The following is a 23419-nucleotide window of genomic DNA, read 5'->3' on the forward strand; positions in this document are numbered from 1 at the left end:
GTTCAGAAAAACATGTAAAAAACACATAGTTGGTCAAAAAGCGATTCTCTCGCTCTGAAAAGCATTTTGCACGCATAAAAACAAGAAATGTTGATATCTATGTCAATTTCAATGCAAACGTGTTACTACGCTTACCAAAGGGTTATTTGTGCCATTCTCCACTATTTGGAAGTGGACTACACTAGTTTTGAGAAAAATCAACAATGTAAGGTCAAAAAACACGTTGTTGCTCAAAAAGTGATCAGATCGCTCTGAAAAGCATTTTGTACGCATAAAAACCAGAAACGTTGATATTTCTGTTAAGTTCAGAAAAACAAGTAAAAACACATAGTTGGTCAAAAAGTGATTCTCTCGCTCTGAAAAACATTTTGCACGAATAAAAACAAGAAATGTTGACATCTCTGTCAATTCTCTCTGTCATTCTCCACCATTTGGAAGTGGACTACATTAGTTTTGAGCAAAATCAACAATGGAAGGTCAAAAAAACATTGTTCGTCAAAAAGAGATTCTCTCGCTCTGAAAAGCATTTTGCAAGCATAAAAACAAGACGAGTTGATATCTCTGTCAATTTCAATGCAAACGTGTTACTAAGCTTACCAAAGGGTTATTTGTGCCATTCTCCACCATTTGGAAGTGGACTACATTATTTTAGAACGAAATCTACAATGTAAGGTCAAAAAACATTGTTGGTCGAAAAGTGATTTTCTTGCTCTGAAAAGCATTTTACACGCAAAAAAACAAGAAATGTTGATATTTCTGTTGAGTTCAGAAAAACAAGTAAAAAACACATAGTTGGTCAAAAAGTGATTCTCTCGCTCTGAAAAGCATTTTGCACGCATAAAAACAAGAAATGTTGATATCTCTGTCAATTTCAATGCAAAAGTGTTACTAAGCTTACTGAAGGGTTTTTATGCCATACTCCACCATTTGTAAGTAGAATACATTCGTTTTGAGCAAAATCCACAATGTTAGGTCAAAAAAACATTGTTGGTCAAAAAGAGATTCTCTCGCTCTGAAAAGCATTTTGCAAGCATAAAAACATGAAATGTTGATATCTCTGTCAATTTCAATGCAAACGTGTTACTAAGCTTACCAAAGGGTTATTTGTGCCATTCTCCAACATTTGGAAGTGGACTACATTATTTTAGAACGAAATCAACAATGTAAGGTCAAAAAAACATTGTTGGTCGAAAAGTGATTTTCTTGCTCTGAAAAGCATTTTACACGCATAAAAACAAGAAATGTTGATATTTCTGTTAAGTTCAGAAAAACAAGTAAAAAACACATAGTTGGTCAAAAAGTGATTCTCTCGCTCTGAAAAGCATGTTGCACGCATAAAAACAAGGAATGTTGATATATCTGTCAATTTCAATGCAAACGTGTGACTACGCTTACCAAAGGGTTATTTGTGCCATTCTCCACCATTTGGAAGTGGACTACACTAGTTTTGAGAAAAATTAACAATGTAAGGTCAAAAACACATTGTTGGTCAAAAAGTGATTCGATCGCTCTGAAAAGCATTTTGTACGCATAAAAACCAGAAATGTTGATATCTCTGTCAATTTCAATGCAAACGTGTTACTAAGCATACCGAAGGGTTATTATGCCATACTCCACCATTTGGAAGTAGAATACATTCGTTTTGAGCAAAATCCACAATGTAAGGTCAAAAAACACCGTTGGTCAAAAGTGATTCTCTCGCTCTGAAAAGCATTTTGCACGCATAAAAACAAGAAATGTTGATATCTCTGTCAATTTCAATGCAATAGTGTTACTAAGCTTACCGAAGGGTTTTTATGCCATACTCCACAATTTGTAAGTAGAATACATTCGTTTTGAGCAAAATCCACAATGTTAGGTCAAAAAAACATTGTTGGTCAAAAAGAGATTCTCTCGCTCTGAAAAGCATTTTGCAAGCATAAAAACAAGAAATGTTGATATCTCTGTCAATGTCAATGCAAACGTGTTACTACGCTTACCAAAGGGTCATTTGTGCCATTCTCCACCATTTGGAAGTAGAATACATTCGTTTTGAGCAAAATCCACAATGTAAGGTCAAAAAAACACCGTTGGTCAAAAAGTGATTCTCTCGCTCTGAAAAGCATTTTGCACGCATAAAAACAAGAAATGTTGATATCTCTGTCAATTTCAATGCAAACGTGTTACTAAGCTTACCAAAGGGTTATTTGTGCCATTCTCCACCGTTTGGAAGGGGACTACATTAGTTTTGAACGAAATCAACAATGTAAGGTCAAAAAAACATTGTTGGTCGAAAAGTGATTTTCTTGCTCTGAAAAGCATTTTGCACGCATAAAAACAAGGAATGTTGATATATCTGTCAATTTCAATGCAAACGTGTTACTAAGCTTACCAAAGGGTTATTTGTGCCATTCTCCACCATTTGGAAGTGGACTACACTAGTTTTGAGAAAAATCCACAATGTAAGGTCAAAAACACGTTGTTGGTCAAAAAGTGATTCGATCGATCTGAAAAGCATTTTGTACGCATAAAAACCAGAAATGTTGATATTTCTGTTAAGTTCAGAAAAACATGTAAAAAACACATAGTTGGTCAAAAAGCGATTCTCTCGCTCTGAAAAGCATTTTGCATGCATAAAAACAAGAAATGTTGATATCTATGTCAATTTCAATGCAAACGTGTTACTACGCTTACCAAAGGGTTATTTGTGCCATTCTCCACTATTTGGAAGTGGACTACACTAGTTTTGAACAAAATCAACAATGTAAGGTTAAAAACACGTTGTTGGTCAAAAAGTGATTAGATCGCTCTGAAAAGCATTTTGTACGCATTAAAACCAGAAATGTTGATATTTCTGTTAAGTTCAGAAAAACATGTAAAAAACACATAGTTGGTCAAAAAGCGATTCTCTCGCTCTGAAAAGCATTTTGCACGCATAAAAACAAGAAATGTTGATATCTATGTCAATTTCAATGCAAACGTGTTACTACGCTTACCAAAGGGTTATTTGTGCCATTCTCCACTATTTGGAAGTGGACCACACTAGTTTTGAACAAAATCAACAATGTAAGGTCAAAAACACGTTGTTGGTCAAAAAGAGATTCTCTCGCTCTGAAAAGCATTTTGCAAGCATAAAAACAAGACAAGTTGATATCTCTGTCAATTTCAATGCAAACGTGTTTCTAAGCTCACCATAGGGTTATAGGGCCATTACTCCACCATTTTGAAGTAGATTTGAGCAAAATCAACAATGTAAGGTCAAAAACACATTGTTGGTCAAAAAGTGATTCTTACGCTCTGAAAAGCATTTTGCGCTCATAAAAACAAGAAATGTTGATATCTCTGTCAATTTCAATGCAAACGTGTTACTAAGCTTACCAAAGGGTTGAAGGGCCAAACTCCACCATTTGGAAGTGATCAAAAAGTGATTCTAACGCTCTGAAAAGCATTTTGCGCTCATAAAAACAAGAAATGTTGATATCTCTGTCAATTTCAATGCAAACGTGTTACTAAGCTTTCCAAAGGGTTGAAGGGCCAAACTCCACCATCTGGAAGTGATCAAAAAGTGATTTCTAACGCTCTGAAAAGCATTTTGCGCTCATAAAAACAAGAAATGTTGATATCTCTGTCAATTTCAATGCAAACGTGTCACTAAGCTCACCACTGGGTTATAGGGCCATACTCCACCATTTGGAAGTAGTTTTGAGCAAAATCAACAATGTAAGGTCTAAAACACATTGTTGGCCAAAAAGTGATTCTAGCGCTCTGAAAAGCATTTTGCGCTCATAAAAATAAGACATGTTGATATCTCTGTCAATTTCAATGCAAACGTGTTACTAAGCTCACCACAGGGTTATAGGGCCATTACTCCACCATTTGGAAGCAGATTTGAGCAAAATCAACAATGTACGGTCAAAAAACACATAGTTGGCCAAAAGTGATTGTAGCGCTCTGAAAAGCATTTTGCGCTCATAAAAATAAGACATGTTGCTATCTCTGTCAATTTCAATGCAAACGTGTTACTAAGCTTACCAAAGGGTTGAAGGGCCAAACTCCACCATTTGGAAGTGATCAAAAAGTGATTCTAACGCTCTGAAAAGCATTTTGCGCTCATAAAAACAAGAAATGTTGATATCTCTGTCAATTTCAATGCAAACGTGTTACTAAGCTCACCATAGGGTTATAGGGCCAACTCCACCATTTGGAAGGGATCAAAAAGGGATTCTAACGCTCTGAAAAGCATTTTGCGCTCATAAACAAGAAATGTTGATATCTCTGTCAATTTCAATGCAAACGTGTTACTAAGCTTACCAAAGGGTTATAAGGGCCACACTCCACTATTTGGAAGTAGAATACATTAGTTTTGAGCAAAATCAACAATGTAAGGTTAAAAACACATTGTTTGTCAAAAAGTGATTCTAGCGCTCTGAAAAGCATTTTGCACTCATAAAAACAAGAAATGTTTATATTCGTCAAATTCAATATAAACGTGTTTCTAAGCTCACCATAGGGTTATAGGGCCATTACTCCACCATTTTGAAGTAGATTTGAGCAAAATCAACAATGTAAGGTCAAAAACACATTGTTGGTCAAAAAGTGATTCTTACGCTCTGAAAAGCATTTTGCGCTCATAAAAACAAGAAATGTTGATATCTCTGTCAATTTCAATGCAAACGTGTTACTAAGCTTACCAAAGGGTTGAAGGGCCAAACTCCACCATTTGGAAGTGATCAAAAAGTGATTCTAACGCTCTGAAAAGCATTTTGCGCTCATAAAAACAAGAAATGTTGATATCTCTGTCAATTTCAATGCAAACGTGTTACTAAGCTTACCAAAGGGTTATTTGTGCCATTCTCCACCATTTGGAAGGGGACTACATTAGTTTTGAACGAAATCAACAATGTAAGGTCAAAAAAACATTGTTGGTCGAAAAGTGATTTTCTTGCTCTGAAAAGCATTTTGCACGCATAAAAACAAGGAATGTTGATATATCTGTCAATTTCAATGCAAACGTGTTACTAAGCTTACCAAATAGTTATTTGTGCCATTCTCCACCATTTGGAAGTGGACTACACTAGTTTTGAGAAAAATCCACAATGTAAGGTCAAAAACACGTTGTTGGTCAAAAAGTGATTCGATCGGTCTGAAAAGCATTTTGTACGCAATAAAAAAACAGAAATGTTGATATTTCTGTTAAGTTCAGAAAAAAATGTAAAAAACACATAGTTGGTCAAAAAGCGATTCTCTCGCTCTGAAAAGCATTTTGCACGCATAAAAACAAGAAATGTTGATATCTATGTCAATTTCAATGCAAACGTGTTACTACGCTTACCAAAGGGTTATTTGTGTCATTCTCCACTATTTGGAAGTGGACTACACTAGTTTTGAACAAAATCCACAATGTAAGGTCAAAAACACGTTGTTGGTCAAAAAGTGATTAGATCGCTCTGAAAAGCATTTTGTACGCATTAAAACCAGAAATGTTGATATTTCTGTTAAGTTCAGAAAAACAAGTAAAAAACACATAGTTGGTCAAAAAGTGATACTCTCGCTCTGAAAAGCATTTTGCACGGATAAAAACAAGAAATGTTGATATCTCTGTCAATTCTCTTTCTCATTCTCCACCATTTGGAAGTGGACTACATTAGTTTTGAGCAAAATCAACAATGTAAGGTCAAAAAAACATTGTTGGTCAAAAAGAGATTCTCTCGCTCTGAAAAGCATTTTGCAAGCATAAAAACAAGAAATGTTGATATCTCTGTCAATGTCAATGCAAACGTGTTACTACGCTTACCAAAGGGTTATTTGTGCCATTCTCCACCATTTGGAAGGGGACTACATTAGTTTTGAACGAAATCAACAATGTAAGGTCAAAAAAACATTGTTGGTCGAAAAGTGATTTTCTTGCTCTGAAAAGCATTTTGCACGCATAAAAACAAGGAATGTTGATATATCTGTCAATTTCAATGCAAACGTGTTACTAAGCTTACCAAATAGTTATTTGTGCCATTCTCCACCATTTGTAAGTGGACTACATTAGTTTTGAGCAAAATCAACAATGTAAGGTCAAAAACACGATGTTGGTCAAAAAGTGATTAGATCGCTCTGAAAAGCATTTTGTACGCATTAAAACCAGAAATGTTGATATTTCTGTTAAGTTCAGAAAAACAAGTAAAAAACACATAGTTGGTCAAAAAGTGATACTCTCGCTCTGAAAAGCATTTTGCGAACATAAAAACAAGAAATGTTGATATCTCTGTCAATTCTCTTTCTCATTCTCCACCATTTGGAAGTGGACTACATTAGTTTTGAGCAAAATCAACAATGTAAGGTCAAAAAAACATTGTTGGTCAAAAAGAGATTCTCTCGCTCTGAAAAGCATTTTGCAAGCATAAAAACAAGAAATGTTGATATCTCTGTCAATGTCAATGCAAACGTGTTACTACGCTTACCAAAGGGTTATTTGTGCCATTCTCCACCATTTGGAAGGGGACTACATTAGTTTTGAACGAAATCAACAATGTAAGGTCAAAAAAACATTGTTGGTCGAAAAGTGATTTTCTTGCTCTGAAAAGCATTTTGCACGCATAAAAACAAGGAATGTTGATATATCTGTCAATTTCAATGCAAACGTGTTACTAAGCTTACCAAATAGTTATTTGTGCCATTCTCCACCATTTGTAAGTGGACTACATTAGTTTTGAGCAAAATCAACAATGTAAGGTCAAAAAAACATTGTTGGTCAAAAAGTGATTCGATCGCTCTGAAAAGCATTTTGCAAGCATAAAAAGAAAAAAAAAATTGATATCTCTGTCAATTTCAATGCACACGTGTTACTAAGCTTACCAAAGGGTTATTTGTGCCATTCTCCACCATTTGGAAGTGGACTACACTAGTTTTGAGAAAAATCCACAATGTAAGGTCAAAAACACGTTGTTGGTCAAAAAGTGATTCGATCGATCTAAAAAACATTTTGTACGCAATAAAAAAACAGAAATGTTGATATTTCTGTTAAGTTCAGAAAAAAATGTAAAAAACACATAGTTGGTCAAAAAGCGATTCTCTCGCTCTGAAAAGCATTTTGCACGCATAAAAACAAGAAATGTTGATATCTATGTCAATTTCAATGCAAACGTGTTACTACGCTTACCAAAGGGTTATTTGTGTCATTCTCCACTATTTGGAAGTGGACTACACTAGTTTTGAACAAAATCCACAATGTAAGGTCAAAAACACGTTGTTGGTCAAAAAGTGATTAGATCGCTCTGAAAAGCATTTTGTACGCATTAAAACCAGAAATGTTGATATTTCTGTTAAGTTCAGAAAAACAAGTAAAAAACACATAGTTGGTCAAAAAGTGATACTCTCGCTCTGAAAAGCATTTTGCACGGATAAAAACAAGAAATGTTGATATCTCTGTCAATTCTCTTTCTCATTCTCCACCATTTGGAAGTGGACTACATTAGTTTTGAGCAAAATCAACAATGTAAGGTCAAAAAAACATTGTTGGTCAAAAAGAGATTCTCTCGCTCTGAAAAGCATTTTGCAAGCATAAAAACAAGAAATGTTGATATCTCTGTCAATGTCAATGCAAACGTGTTACTACGCTTACCAAAGGGTTATTTGTGCCATTCTCCACCATTTGGAAGTGGACTACACTAGTTTTGAGAAAAATCAACAATGTAAGGTCAAAAACACGTTGTTGGTCAAAAAGTGATCAGATCGCTCTGAAAAGCATTTTGTACGCATAAAAACCAGAAACGTTGATATTTCTGTTAAGTTCAGAAAAACAAGTAAAAAACACATAGTTGGTCAAAAAGTGATTCTCTCGCTCTGAAAAACATTTTGCACGAATAAAAACAAGAAATGTTGACATCTCTGTCAATTCTCTCTGTCATTCTCCACCATTTGGAAGTGGACTACATTAGTTTTGAGCAAAATCAACAATGTAAGGTCAAAAAAACATTGTTGGTCAAAAAGAGATTCTCTCGCTCTGAAAAGCATTTTTGCATGCTTAAAAACCAGAAATGTTGATATTTCTGTTGAGTTCAGAAAAACAAGTAAAAAACACATAGTTGGTCAAAAAGTGATTCTCTCGCTCTGAAAAGCATTTTGCACGCATAAAAACAAGAAATGTTGATATCTCTGTCAATTTCAATGCAAAAGTGTTACTAAGCTTACCGAAGGGTTTTTATGCCATACTCCACCATTTGTAAGTAGAATACATTCGTTTTGAGCAAAATCCACAATGTAAAGTCAAAAACACATTGTTGGTCAAAAAGTGATTCTTACGCTCTGAAAAGCATTTTGCGCTCATAAAAACAAGAAATGTTGATATCTCTGTCAATTTCAATGCAAACGTGTTACTAAGCTTTCCAAAGGGTTGAAGGGCCAAACTCCACCATTTGGAAGTGATCAAAAAGTGATTCTAACGCTCTGAAAAGCATTTTGCGCTCATAAAAACAAGAAATGTTGATATTTCTGTCAATTTCAAATCAAACGTGTTACTAAGCTCACCACAGGGTTATAGGGCCATACTCCACCATTTGGAAGTAGTTTTGAGCAAAATCAACAATGTAAGGTCAAAAACACATTGTTGGCCAAAAAGTGATTCTAGCGCTCTGAAAAGCATTTTGCGCTCATAAAAATAAGACATGTTGATATCTCTGTCAATTTCAATGCAAACGTGTTACTAAGCTCACCACAGGGTTATAGGGCCATTACTCCACCATTTGGAAGCAGATTTGAGCAAAATCAACAATGTACGGTCAAAAACACATAGTTGGCCAAAAAGTGATTGTAGCGCTCTGAAAAGCATTTTGCGCTCATAAAAATAAGACATGTTGATATCTCTGTCAATTTCAATGCAAACGTGTTACTAAGCTTACCAAAGGGTTGAAGGGCCAAACTCCACCATTTGGAAGTGATCAAAAAGTGATTCTAACGCTCTGAAAAGCATTTTGCGCTCATAAAAACAAGAAATGTTGATATCTCTGTCAATTTCAATGCAAACGTGTTACTAAGCTCACCATAGGGTTATAGGGCCAACTCCACCATTTGGAAGGGATCAAAAAGTGATTCTAACGCTCTGAAAAGCATTTTCCGCTCATAAACAAGAAATGTTGATATCTCTGTCAATTTCAATGCAAACGTGTTACTAAGCTCACCATAGCGTTATAGAATACATTATCAATTTCAATGCAAACGTGTTACTAAGCTTACCAAAGGGTTATAAGGGCCACACTCCACTATTTGGAAGTGGAATACATTAGTTTTGAGCAAAATCAACAATGTAAGGTTAAAAACACATTGTTTGTCAAAAAGTGATTCTAGCGCTCTGAAAAGCATTTTGCACTCATAAAACAAGAAATGTTTATATTCGTCAAATTCAATATAAACGTGTTACTAAGCTCACCATAGGGTTATAGGGCCATTACTCCACCATTTTGAAGTAGATTTGAGCAAAATCAACAATGTAAGGTCAAAAACACATTGTTGGTCAAAAAGTGATTCTTACGCTCTGAAAAGCATTTTGCGCTCATAAAACAAGAAATGTTGATATCTCTGTGAATTTCAATGCAAACGTGTTACTAAGCTTACCAAAGGGTTGAAGGGCCAAACTCCACCATTTGGAAGCGATCAAAAAGTGATTCTAACGCTCTGAAAAGCATTTTGTGCTCATAAAAACAAGAAATGTTGATATCTCTGTCAATTTCAATGCAAACGTGTTACTAAGCTTACCAAAGGGTTATTTGTGCCATTCTCCACCATTTGGAAGGGGACTACATTAGTTTTGAACGAAATCAACAATGTAAGGTCAAAAAACATTGTTGGTCGAAAAGTGATTTTCTTGCTCTGAAAAGCATTTTGCACGCATAAAAACAAGGAATGTTGATATATCTGTCAATTTCAATGCAAACGTGTTACTAAGCTTACCAAATAGTTATTTGTGCCATTCTCCACCATTTGTAAGTGGACTACATTAGTTTTGAGCAAAATCAACAATGTAAGGTCAAAAAAACATTGTTGGTCAAAAAGTGATTCGATCGCTCTGAAAAGCATTTTGCAAGCATAAAAAGAAAAAAAAATTGATATCTCTGTCAATTTCAATGCACACGTGTTACTAAGCTTACCAAAGGGTTATTTGTGCCATTCTCCACCATTTGGAAGTGGACTACACTAGTTTTGAGAAAAATCCACAATGTAAGGTCAAAAACACGTTGTTGGTCAAAAAGTGATTCGATCGATCTGAAAAGCATTTTGTACGCAATAAAAAACCAGAAATGTTGATATTTCTGTTAAGTTCAGAAAAACATGTAAAAAACACATAGTTGGTCAAAAAGCGATTCTCTCGCTCTGAAAAGCATTTTGCACGCATAAAAACAAGAAATGTTGATATCTATGTCAATTTCAATGCAAACGTGTTACTACGCTTACCAAAGGGTTATTTGTGTCATTCTCCACTATTTGGAAGTGGACTACACTAGTTTTGAACAAAATCAACAATGTAAGGTCAAAAACACGTTGTTGGTCAAAAAGTGATTAGATCGCTCTGAAAAGCATTTTGTACGCATTAAAACCAGAAATGTTGATATTTCTGTTAAGTTCAGAAAAACATGTAAAAAACACATAGTTGGTCAAAAAGCGATTCTCTCGCTCTGAAAGCATTTTGCACGCATAAAAACAAGAAATGTTGATATCTATGTCAATTTCAATGCAAACGTGTTACTACGCTTACCAAAGGGTTATTTGTGTCATTCTCCACTATTTGGAAGTGGACTACACTAGTTTGAACAAAATCCACAATGTAAGGTCAAAAACACGTTGTTGGTCAAAAAGTGATTAGATCGCTCTGAAAAGCATTTTGTACGCATTAAAACCAGAAATGTTGATATTTCTGTTAAGTTCAGAAAAACAAGTAAAAAACACATAGTTGGTCAAAAAGTGATACTCTCGCTCTGAAAAGCATTTTGCACGGATAAAAACAAGAAATGTTGATATCTCTGTCAATTCTCTTTCTCATTCTCCACCATTTGGAAGTGGACTACATTAGTTTTGAGCAAAATCAACAATGTAAGGTCAAAAAAACATTGTTGGTCAAAAAGAGATTCTCTCGCTCTGAAAAGCATTTTGCAAGCATAAAACAAGAAATGTTGATATCTCTGTCAATGTCAATGCAAACGTGTTACTACGCTTACCAAAGGGTTATTTGTGCCATTCTCCACCATTTGGAAGTGGACTACACTAGTTTTGAGAAAAATCAACAATGTAAGGTCAAAAACACGTTGTTGGTCAAAAAGTGATCAGATCGCTCTTAAAAGCATTTTGTACGCATAAAAACCAGAAACGTTGATATTTCTGTTAAGTTCAGAAAAACAAGTAAAAAACACATAGTTGGTCAAAAAGTGATTCTCTCGCTCTGAAAAACATTTTGCACGAATAAAAACAAGAAATGTTGACATCTCTGTCAATTCTCTCTGTCATTCTCCACCATTTGGAAGTGGACTACATTAGTTTTGAGCAAAATCAACAATGGAAGGTCAAAAAAACATTGTTGGTCAAAAAGAGATTCTCTCGCTCTGAAAAGCATTTTGCAAGCATAAAAACAAGACGAGTTGATATCTCTGTCAATTTCAATGCAAACGTGTTACTAGGCTTACCAAAGGGTTATTTGTGCCATTCTCCACCATTTGGAAGTGGACTACACTAGTTTTGAGAAAAATCAACAATGTAAGGTCAAAAACACGTTGTTGGTCAAAAAGTGATTCGATCGCTCTGAAAAGCATTTTGCACGCATAAAAACAAGAAATGTTGATATCTCTGTCAATTACAATGCAAAAGTGTTACTAAGCTTACCGAAGGGTTTTTATGCCATACTCCACCATTTGTAAGTAGAATACATTCGTTTTGAGCAAAATCCACAATGTAAGGTCAAAAAAACATTGTTGGTCAAAAAGAGATTCTCTCGCTCTGAAAAGCATTTTTGCATGCTTAAAAACCAGAAATGTTGATATTTCTGTTGAGTTCAGAAAAACAAGTAAAAAACACATAGTTGGTCAAAAAGTGATTCTCTCGCTCTGAAAAGCATTTTGCACGCATAAAAACAAGAAATGTTGATATCTCTGTCAATTTCAATGCAAAAGTGTTACTAAGCTTACCGAAGGGTTTTTATGCCATACTCCATCATTTGTAAGTAGAATACATTCGTTTTGAGCAAAATCCACAATGTAAAGTCAAAAACACATTGTTGGTCAAAAAGTGATTCTTACGCTCTGAAAAGCATTTTGCGCTCATGAAAAACAAGAAATGTTGATATCTCTGTCAATTTCAATGCAAACGTGTTACTAAGCTTTCCAAAGGGTTGAAGGGCCAAACTCCACCATTTGGAAGTGATCAAAAAGTGATTCTAACGCTCTGAAAAGCATTTTGCGCTCATAAAAACAAGAAATGTTGATATCTCTGTCAATTTCAATGCAAACGTGTTACTAAGCTCACCACAGGGTTATAGGGCCATTACTCCACCATTTGGAAGCAGATTTGAGCAAAATCAACAATGTACGGTCAAAAACACATAGTTGGCCAAAAAGTGATTGTAGCGCTCTGAAAAGCATTTTGCGCTCATAAAAATAAGACATGTTGATATCTCTGTCAATTTCAATGCAAACGTGTTACTAAGCTTACCAAAGGGTTGAAGGGCCAAACTCCACCATTTGGAAGTGATCAAAAGTGATTCTAACGCTCTGAAAAGCATTTTGCGCTCATAAAAACAAGAAATGTTGATATCTCTGTCAATTTCAATGCAAACGTGTTACTAAGCTCACCATAGGGTTATAGGGCCAACTCCACCATTTGGAAGGGATCAAAAAGTGATTCTAACGCTCTGAAAAGCATTTTGCGCTCATAAACAAGAAATGTTGATATCTCTGTCAATTTCAATGCAAACGTGTTACTAAGCTCACCATAGCGTTATAGAATACATTATCAATTTCAATGCAAACGTGTTACTAAGCTTACCAAAGGGTTATAAGGGCCACACTCCACTATTTGGAAGTGGAATACATTAGTTTTGAGCAAAATCAACAATGTAAGGTTAAAACACATTGTTTGTCAAAAAGTGATTCTAGCGCTCTGAAAAGCATTTTGCACTCATAAAAACAAGAAATGTTTATGTTCGTCAAATTCAATATAAACGTGTTACTAAGCTCACCATAGGGTTATAGGGCCATTACTCCACCATTTTGAAGTAGATTTGAGCAAAATCAACAATGTAAGGTCAAAAACACATTGTTGGTCAAAAAGTGATTCTTACGCTCTGAAAAGCATTTTGCGCTCATAAAAACAAGAAATGTTGATATCTCTGTCAATTTCAATGCAAACGTGTTACTAAGCTTACCAAAGGGTTGAAGGGCCAAACTCCACCATTTGGAAGTGATCAAAAAGTGATTCTAACGCTCTGAAAAGCATTTTGTGCTCATAAAAACAAGAAATGTTGATATCTCTGTCAATTTCAATGCAAACGTGTTACTAAGCTTACCAAAGGGTTATTTGTGCCATTCTCCACCATTTGGAAGGGGACTACATTAGTTTTGAACGAAATCAACAATGTAAGGTCAAAAAAACATTGTTGGTCGAAAGTGATTTTCTTGCTCTGAAAAGCATTTTGCACGCATAAAAACAAGGAATGTTGATATATCTGTCAATTTCAATGCAAACGTGTTACTAAGCTTACCAAATAGTTATTTGTGCCATTCTCCACCATTTGTAAGTGGACTACATTAGTTTTGAGCAAAATCAACAATGTAAGGTCAAAAAAACATTGTTGGTCAAAAAGTGATTCGATCGCTCTGAAAAGCATTTTGCAAGCATAAAAAGAAAAAAAAAATTGATATCTCTGTCAATTTCAATGCACACGTGTTACTAAGCTTACCAAAGGGTTATTTGTGCCATTCTCCACCATTTGGAAGTGGACTACACTAGTTTTGAGAAAAATCCACAATGTAAGGTCAAAAACACGTTGTTGGTCAAAAAGTGATTCGATCGATCTGAAAAGCATTTTGTACGCAATAAAAAACCAGAAATGTTGATATTTCTGTTAAGTTCAGAAAAACATGTAAAAAACACATAGTTGGTCAAAAAGCGATTCTCTCGCTCTGAAAGAATTTTGCACGCATAAAAACAAGAAATGTTGATATCTATGTCAATTTCAATGCAAACGTGTTACTACGCTTACCAAAGGGTTATTTGTGTCATTCTCCACTATTTGGAAGTGGACTACACTAGTTTTGAACAAAATCAACAATGTAAGGTCAAAAACACGTTGTTGGTCAAAAAGTGATTAGATCGCTCTGAAAAGCATTTTGTACGCATTAAAACCAGAAATGTTGATATTTCTGTTAAGTTCAGAAAAACAAGTAAAAAACACATAGTTGGTCAAAAAGTGATACTCTCGCTCTGAAAAGCATTTTGCACTCATAAAAACAAGAAATGTTGATATCTCTGTCAATTTCAATGCAAAAGTGTTACTAAGCTTACCGAAGGGTTTTTATGCCATACTCCACCATTTGGAAGTGGACTACATTAGTTTTGAGCAAAATCAACAATGTAAGGTCAAAAACACATAGTTGGTCAAAAAGTGATTCTCTCGCTCTGAAAAGCATTTTGCACTCATAAAAACAAGAAATGTTGATATCTCTGTCAATTTCAATGCAAAAGTGTTAGTAAGCTTACCGAAGGGTTTTTATGCCATACTCCACCATTTGTAAGTAGAATACATTCGTTTTGAGCAAAATCCACAATGTAAGGTCAAAAAAACATTGTTGGTCAAAAAGAGATTCTCTCGCTCTGAAAAGCATTTTTGCATGCTTAAAAACCAGAAATGTTGATATTTCTGTTGAGTTCAGAAAAACAAGTAAAAAACACATAGTTGGTCAAAAAGTGATTCTCTCGCTCTGAAAAGCATTTTGCACGCATAAAAACAAGAAATGTTGATATCTCTGTCAATTTCAATGCAAAAGTGTTACTAAGCTTACGAAGGGTTTTTTATGCCATACTCCACCATTTGTAAGTAGAATACATTCGTTTTGAGCAAAATCCACAATGTAAAGTCAAAAACACATTGTTGGTCAAAAAGTGATTCTTACGCTCTGAAAAGCATTTTGCGCTCATAAAAAGAAGAAATGTTGATATCTCTGTCAATTTCAATGCAAACGTGTTACTAAGCTTTCCAAAGGGTTGAAGGGCCAAACTCCACCATCTGGAAGTGATCAAAAAGTGATTCTAACGCTCTGAAAAGCATTTTGCGCTCATAAAAACAAGAAATGTTGATATCTCTGTCAATTTCAATGCAAACGTGTTACTAAGCTCACCACAGGGTTATAGGGCCATACTCCACCATTTGGAAGTAGTTTTGAGCAAAATCAACAATGTAAGGTCAAAAACACATTGTTGGCCAAAAAGTGATTCTAGCGCTCTGAAAAGCATTTTGCGCTCATTAAAATAAGACATGTTGATATCTCTGTCAATTTCAATGCAAACGTGTTACTAAGCTCACCACAGGGTTATAGGGCCATTACTCCACCATTTGGAAGTAGATTTGAGCAAAATCAACAATGTACGGTCAAAAACACATTGTTGGCCAAAAAGTGATTGTAGCGCTCTGAAAAGCATTTTGCGCTCATAAAAATAAGACATGTTGATATCTCTGTCAATTTCAATGCAAACGTGTTACTAAGCTTACCAAAGGGTTGAAGGGCCAAACTCCACCATTTGGAAGTGATCAAAAAGTGATTCTAACGCTCTGAAAAGCATTTTGCGCTCATAAAAACAAGAAATGTTGATATCTCTGTCAATTTCAATGCAAACGTGTTACTAAGCTCACCATAGGGTTATAGGGCCAACTCCACCATTTCGAAGGGATCAAAAAGTGATTCTAACGCTCTGAAAAGCATTTTGCGCTCATAAACAAGAAATGTTGACATCTCTGTCAATTTCAATGCAAACGTGTTACTAAGCTCACCATAGCGTTATAGAATACATTATCAATTTCAATGCAAACGTGTTACTAAGCTTACCAAAGGGTTATAAGGGCCACACTCCACTATTTGGAAGTGGAATACATTAGTTTTGAGCAAAATCAACAATGTAAGGTTAAAAACACATTGTTAGTCAAAAAGTGATTCTAGCGCTCTGAAAAGCATTTTGCACTCATAAAAACATGAAATGTTTATATTCGTCAAATTCAATATAAACGTGTTACTAAGCTCACCATAGGGGTATAGGGCCATTACTCCACCATTTTGAAGTAGATTTGAGCAAAATCAACAATGTAAGGTCAAAAACACATTGTTGGTCAAAAAGTGATTCTTACGCTCTGAAAAGCATTTTGCGCTCATAAAAACAAGAAATGTTGATATCTCTGTCAATTTCAATGCAAACGTGTTACTAAGCTTACCAAAGGGTTGAAGGGCCAAACTCCACCATTTGGAAGTGATCAAAAAGTGATTCTAACGCTCTGAAAAGCATTTTGTGCTCATAAAAACAAGAAATGTTGATATCTCTGTCAATTTCAATGCAAACGTGTTACTAAGCTTACCAAAGGGTTATTTGTGCCATTCTCCACCATTTGGAAGGGGACTACATTAGTTTTGAACGAAATCAACAATGTAAGGTCAAAAAAACATTGTTGGTCGAAAAGTGATTTTCTTGCTCTGAAAAGCATTTTGCACGCATAAAAACAAGGAATGTTGATATATCTGTCAATTTCAATGCAAACGTGTTACTAAGCTTACCAAATAGTTATTTGTGCCATTCTCCACCATTTGTAAGTGGACTACATTAGTTTTGAGCAAAATCAACAATGTAAGGTCAAAAAAACATTGTTGGTCAAAAAGTGATTCGATCGCTCTGAAAAGCATTTTGCAAGCATAAAAAGAAAAAAAAATTGATATCTCTGTCAATTTCAATGCACACGTGTTACTAAGCTTACCAAAGGGTTATTTGTGCCATTCTCCACCATTTGGAAGTGGACTACACTAGTTTTGAGAAAAATCCACAATGTAAGGTCAAAAACACGTTGTTGGTCAAAAAGTGATTCGATCGATCTGAAAAGCATTTTGTACGCAATAAAAAAGCAGAAATGTTGATATTTCTGTTAAGTTCAGAAAAACATGTAAAAAACACATAGTTGGTCAAAAAGCGATTCTCTCGCTCTGAAAAGCATTTTGCACGCATAAAAACAAGAAATGTTGATATCTATGTCAATTTCAATGCAAACGTGTTACTACGCTTACCAAAGGGTTATTTGTGTCATTCTCCACTATTTGGAAGTGGACTACACTAGTTTTGAACAAAATCAACAGTGTAAGGTCAAAAACACGTTGTTGGTCAAAAAGTGATTAGATCGCTCTGAAAAGCATTTTGTACGCATTAAAACCAGAAATGTTGATATTTCTGTTAAGTTCAGAAAAACAAGTAAAAAACACATAGTTGGTCAAAAAGTGATACTCTCGCTCTGAAAAGCATTTTGCACTCATAAAAACAAGAAATGTTGATATCTCTGTCAATTTCAATGCAAAAGTGTTACTAAGCTTACCGAAGGGTTTTTATGCCATACTCCACCATTTGGAAGTGGACTACATTAGTTTTGAGCAAAATCAACAATGTAAGGTCAAAAACACATAGTTGGTCAAAAAGTGATTCTCTCGCTCTGAAAAGCATTTTGCACTCATAAAAACAAGAAATGTTGATATCTCTGTCAATTTCAATGCAAAAGTGTTAGTAAGCTTACCGAAGGGTTTTTATGCCATACTCCACCATTTGTAAGTAGAATACATTCGTTTTGTGCAAAATCCACAATGTAAGGTCAAAAAAACATTGTTGGTCAAAAAGAGATTCTCTCGCTCTGAAAAGCATTTTTGCATGCTTAAAAACCAGAAATGTTGATATTTCTGTTGAGTTCAGAAAAACAAGTAAAAAAACACATAGTTGGTCAAAAAGTGATTCTCTCGCTCTGAAAAGCATTTTGCACGCATAAAAACAAGAAATGTTGATATCTCTGTCAATTTCAATGCAAAAGTGTTACTAAGCTTACGAAGGGTTTTTATGCCATACTCCACCATTTGTAAGTAGAATACATTCGTTTTGAGCAAAATCCACAATGTAAAGTCAAAAACACATTGTTGGTCAAAAAGTGATTCTTACGCTCTGAAAAGCATTTTGCGCTCATAAAAAGAAGAAATGTTGATATCTCTGTCAATTTCAATGCAAACGTGTTACTAAGCTTTCCAAAGGGTTGAAGGGCCAAACTCCACCATCTGGAAGTGATCAAAAAGTGATTCTAACGCTCTGAAAAGCATTTTGCGCTCATAAAAACAAGAAATGTTGATATCTCTGTCAATTTCAATGCAAACGTGTTACTAAGCTCACCACAGGGTTATAGGGCCATACTCCACCATTTGGAAGTAGTTTTGAGCAAAATCAACAATGTAAGGTCAAAAACACATTGTTGGCCAAAAAGTGATTCTAGCGCTCTGAAAAGCATTTTGCGCTCATTAAAATAAGACATGTTGATATCTCTGTCAATTTCAATGCAAACGTGTTACTAAGCTCACCACAGGGTTATAGGGCCATTACTCCACCATTTGGAAGTAGATTTGAGCAAAATCAACAATGTACGGTCAAAAACACATTGTTGGCCAAAAAGTGATTGTAGCGCTCTGAAAAGCATTTTGCGCTCATAAAAATAAGACATGTTGATATCTCTGTCAATTTCAATGCAAACGTGTTACTAAGCTTACCAAAGGGTTGAAGGGCCAAACTCCACCATTTGGAAGTGATCAAAAGTGATTCTAACGCTCTGAAAAGCATTTTGCGCTCATAAAAACAAGAAATGTTGATATCTCTGTCAATTTCAATGCAAACGTGTTACTAAGCTCACCATAGGGTTATAGGGCCAACTCCACCATTTCGAAGGGATCAAAAAGTGATTCTAACGCTCTGAAAAGCATTTTGCGCTCATAAACAAGAAATGTTGATATCTCTGTCAATTTCAATGCAAACGTGTTACTAAGCTCACCATAGCGTTATAGAATACATTATCAATTTCAATGCAAACGTGTTACTAAGCTTACCAAAGGGTTATAAGGGCCACACTCCACTATTTGGAAGTGGAATACATTAGTTTTGAGCAAAATCAACAATGTAAGGTCAAAAACACATTGTTGGTCAAAAAGTGATTCTTACGCTCTGAAAGCATTTTGCGCTCATAAAAACAAGAAATGTTGATATCTCTGTCAATTTCAATGCAAACGTGTTACTAAGCTTACCAAAGGGTTGAAGGGCCAAACTCCACCATTTGGAAGTGATCAAAAAGTGATTCTAACGCTCTGAAAAGCATTTTGTGCTCATAAAAACAAGAAATGTTGATATCTCTGTCAATTTCAATGCAAACGTGTTACTAAGCTTACCAAAGGGTTATTTGTGCCATTCTCCACCATTTGGAAGGGGACTACATTAGTTTTGAACGAAATCAACAATGTAAGGTCAAAAAAACATTGTTGGTCGAAAAGTGATTTTCTTGCTCTGAAAAGCATTTTGCACGCATAAAAACAAGGAATGTTGATATATCTGTCAATTTCAATGCAAACGTGTTACTAAGCTTACCAAATAGTTATTTGTGCCATTCTCCACCATTTGTAAGTGGACTACATAGTTTTGAGCAAAATCAACAATGTAAGGTCAAAAAAACATTGTTGGTCAAAAAGTGATTCGATCGCTCTGAAAAGCATTTTGCAAGCATAAAAAGAAAAAAAAAATTGATATCTCTGTCAATTTCAATGCACACGTGTTACTAAGCTTACCAAAGGGTTATTTGTGCCATTCTCCACCATTTGGAAGTGGACTACACTAGTTTTGAGAAAAATCCACAATGTAAGGTCAAAAACACGTTGTTGGTCAAAAGTGATTCGATCGATCTGAAAAGCATTTTGTACGCAATAAAAAACCAGAAATGTTGATATTTCTGTTAAGTTCAGAAAACATGTAAAAACACATAGTTGGTCAAAAAGCGATTCTCTCGCTCTGAAAAGCATTTTGCACGCATAAAAACAAGAAATGTTGATATCTATGTCAATTTCAATGCAAACGTGTTACTACGCTTACCAAAGGGTTATTTGTGTCATTCTCCACTATTTGGAAGTGGACTACACTAGTTTTGAACAAAATCAACAATGTAAGGTCAAAAACACGTTGTTGGTCAAAAAGTGATTAGATCCCTCTGAAAAGCATTTTGTACGCATTAAAACCAGAAATGTTGATATTTCTGTTAAGTTCAGAAAAACAAGTAAAAAACACATAGTTGGTCAAAAAGTGATACTCTCGCTCTGAAAAGCATTTTGCACGGATAAAAACAAGAAATGTTGATATCTCTGTCAATTCTCTTTCTCATTCTCCACCATTTGGAAGTGGACTACATTAGTTTTGAGCAAAATCAACAATGTAAGGTCAAAAAAACATTGTTGGTCAAAAAGAGATTCTCTCGCTCTGAAAAGCATTTTGCAAGCATAAAAACAAGAAACGTTGATATCTCTGTCAATGTCAATGCAAACGTGTTACTACGCTTACCAAAGGGTTATTTGTGCCATTCTCCACCATTTGGAAGTGGACTACACTAGTTTTGAGAAAAATCAACAATGTAAGGTCAAAAACACGTTGTTCGTCAAAAAGTGATCAGATCGCTCTGAAAAGCATTTTGTACGCATAAAAACCAGAAACGTTGATATTTCTGTTAAGTTCAGAAAAACAAGTAAAAAACACATAGTTGGTCAAAAAGTGATTCTCTCGCTCTGAAAAACATTTTGCACGAATAAAAACAAGAAATGTTGACATCTCTGTCAATTTCAATGCAAACGTTTTACTAAGCTTACCAAAGGGTTATTTGTGCCATTCTCCACCATTTGGAAGGGGACTACATTAGTTTTGAACGAAATCAACAATGTAAGGTCAAAAAAACATTGTTGGTCGAAAAGTGATTTTCTTGCTCTGAAAAGCATTTTGCACGCATAAAAACAAGGAATGTTGATATATCTGTCAATTTCAATGAAAACGTGTTACTAAGCTTACCAAATAGTTATTTGTGCCATTCTCCACCAGTTGGAAGTGGACTACATTAGTTTTGAGCAAAATCAACAATGTAAGGTCAAAAAAACATTGTTGGTCAAAAAGAGATTCTCTCGCTCTGAAAAGCATTTTGCAAGCATAAAAACAAGAAACGTTGATATCTCTGTCAATGTCAATGCAAACGTGTTACTACGCTTACCAAAGGGTTATTTGTGCCATTCTCCACCATTTGGAAGTGGACTACACTAGTTTTGAGAAAAATCAACAATGTAAGGTCAAAAACACGTTGTTCGTCAAAAAGTGATCAGATCGCTCTGAAAAGCATTTTGTACGCATAAAAACCAGAAACGTTGATATTTCTGTTAAGTTCAGAAAAACAAGTAAAAAACACATAGTGGTCAAAAGTGATTCTCTCGCTCTGAAAAACATTTTGCACGAATAAAAACAAGAAATGTTGACATCTCTGTCAATTTCAATGCAAACGTGTTACTAAGCTTACCAAAGGGTTATTTGTGCCATTCTCCACCATTTGGAAGGGGACTACATTAGTTTTGAACGAAATCAACAATGTAAGGTCAAAAAAACATTGTTGGTCGAAAAGTGATTTTCTTGCTCTGAAAAGCATTTTGCACGCATAAAAACAAGGAATGTTGATATATCTGTCAATTTCAATGCAAACGTGTTACTAAGCTTACCAAATAGTTATTTGTGCCATTCTCCACCATTTGTAAGTGGACTACATTAGTTTTGAGCAAAATCAACAATGTAAGGTCAAAAAAACATTGTTGGTCAAAAAGTGATTCGATCGCTCTGAAAAGCATTTTGCAAGCATAAAAAGAAAAAAAAATTGATATCTCTGTCAATTTCAATGCACACGTGTTACTAAGCTTACCAAAGGGTTATTTGTGCCATTCTCCACCATTTGGAAGTGGACTACACTAGTTTTGAGAAAAATCCACAATGTAAGGTCAAAAAAACGTTGTTGGTCAAAAAGTGATTCGATCGATCTGAAAAGCATTTTGTACGCAATAAAAAAACAGAAATGTTGATATTTCTGTTACGTTCAGAAAAACATGTAAAAAACACATAGTTGGTCAAAAAGCGATTCTCTCGCTCTGAAAAGCATTTTGCACGCATAAAAACAAGAAATGTTGATATCTATGTCAATTTCAATGCAAACGTGTTACTACGCTTACCAAAGGGTTATTTGTGTCATTCTCCACTATTTGGAAGTGGACTACACTAGTTTTGAACAAAATCAACAATGTAAGGTCAAAAACACGTTGTTGGTCAAAGAGTGATTAGATCGCTCTGAAAAGCATTTTGTACGCATTAAAACCAGAAATGTTGATATTTCTGTTAAGTTCAGAAAAACAAGTAAAAAACACATAGTTGGTCAAAAAGTGATTCTCTCGCTCTGAAAAACATTTTGCACGAATAAAAACAAGAAATGTTGACATCTCTGTCAATTCTCTCTGTCATTCTCCACCATTTGGAAGTGGACTACATTAGTTTTGAGCAAAATCAACAATGGAAGGTCAAAAAAACATTGTTGGTCAAAAAGAGATTCTCTCGCTCTGAAAAGCATTTTGCAAGCATAAAAACAAGACGAGTTGATATCTCTGTCAATTTCAATGCAAACGTGTTACTAAGCTTACCAAAGGGTTATTTGTGCCATTCTCCACCATTTGGAAGTGGACTACACTAGTTTTGAGAAAAATCAACAATGTAAGGTCAAAAACACATAGTTGGTCAAAAAGTGATTCTCTCGCTCTGAAAAGCATTTTGCACGCATAAAAACAAGAAATTTTGATATATTTTTCAATTTCAATGCAAACGTGTTACTAAGCTTACCGAGAATACACCAACAGTGTTACTAAGCTTAAGTAGAATACACCAACAATGTTTTTTTGACCTTACATTGTGGATTTTGCTCAAAACGAAAGTTTTGAGCAAAATCCACAATGTAAGGTCAAAAAAACATTGTTGGTCAAAAGGAGATTCTCTCGCTCTGAAAAGCATTTTTGCATGCTTAAAAACCAGAAATGTTGAAATTTCTGTTGAGTTCAGAAAAACAAGTAAAAAACACATAGTTGGTCAAAAAGTGATTCTCTCGCTCTGAAAAGCATTTTTCTCCACCATTTGGAAGTAGAATACATTCGTTTTGAGCAAAATCCACAATGTAAGGTCAAAAAAACACCGTTGGTCAAAAAGTGATTCTCTTACCTTTGGTAAGCTTAATAACACGTTTGCATTGAAATTGACAGATATCAACATTTTTGGTTTTTACGCTTGCAAAATGCTTTTGAGAGCGCTAGAATCACTT

The sequence above is a fragment of the Gadus chalcogrammus genome, chromosome 12 (genome assembly GCF_026213295.1).
Source record: "Gadus chalcogrammus isolate NIFS_2021 chromosome 12, NIFS_Gcha_1.0, whole genome shotgun sequence".
Taxonomy (NCBI): domain Eukaryota; kingdom Metazoa; phylum Chordata; class Actinopteri; order Gadiformes; family Gadidae; genus Gadus; species Gadus chalcogrammus.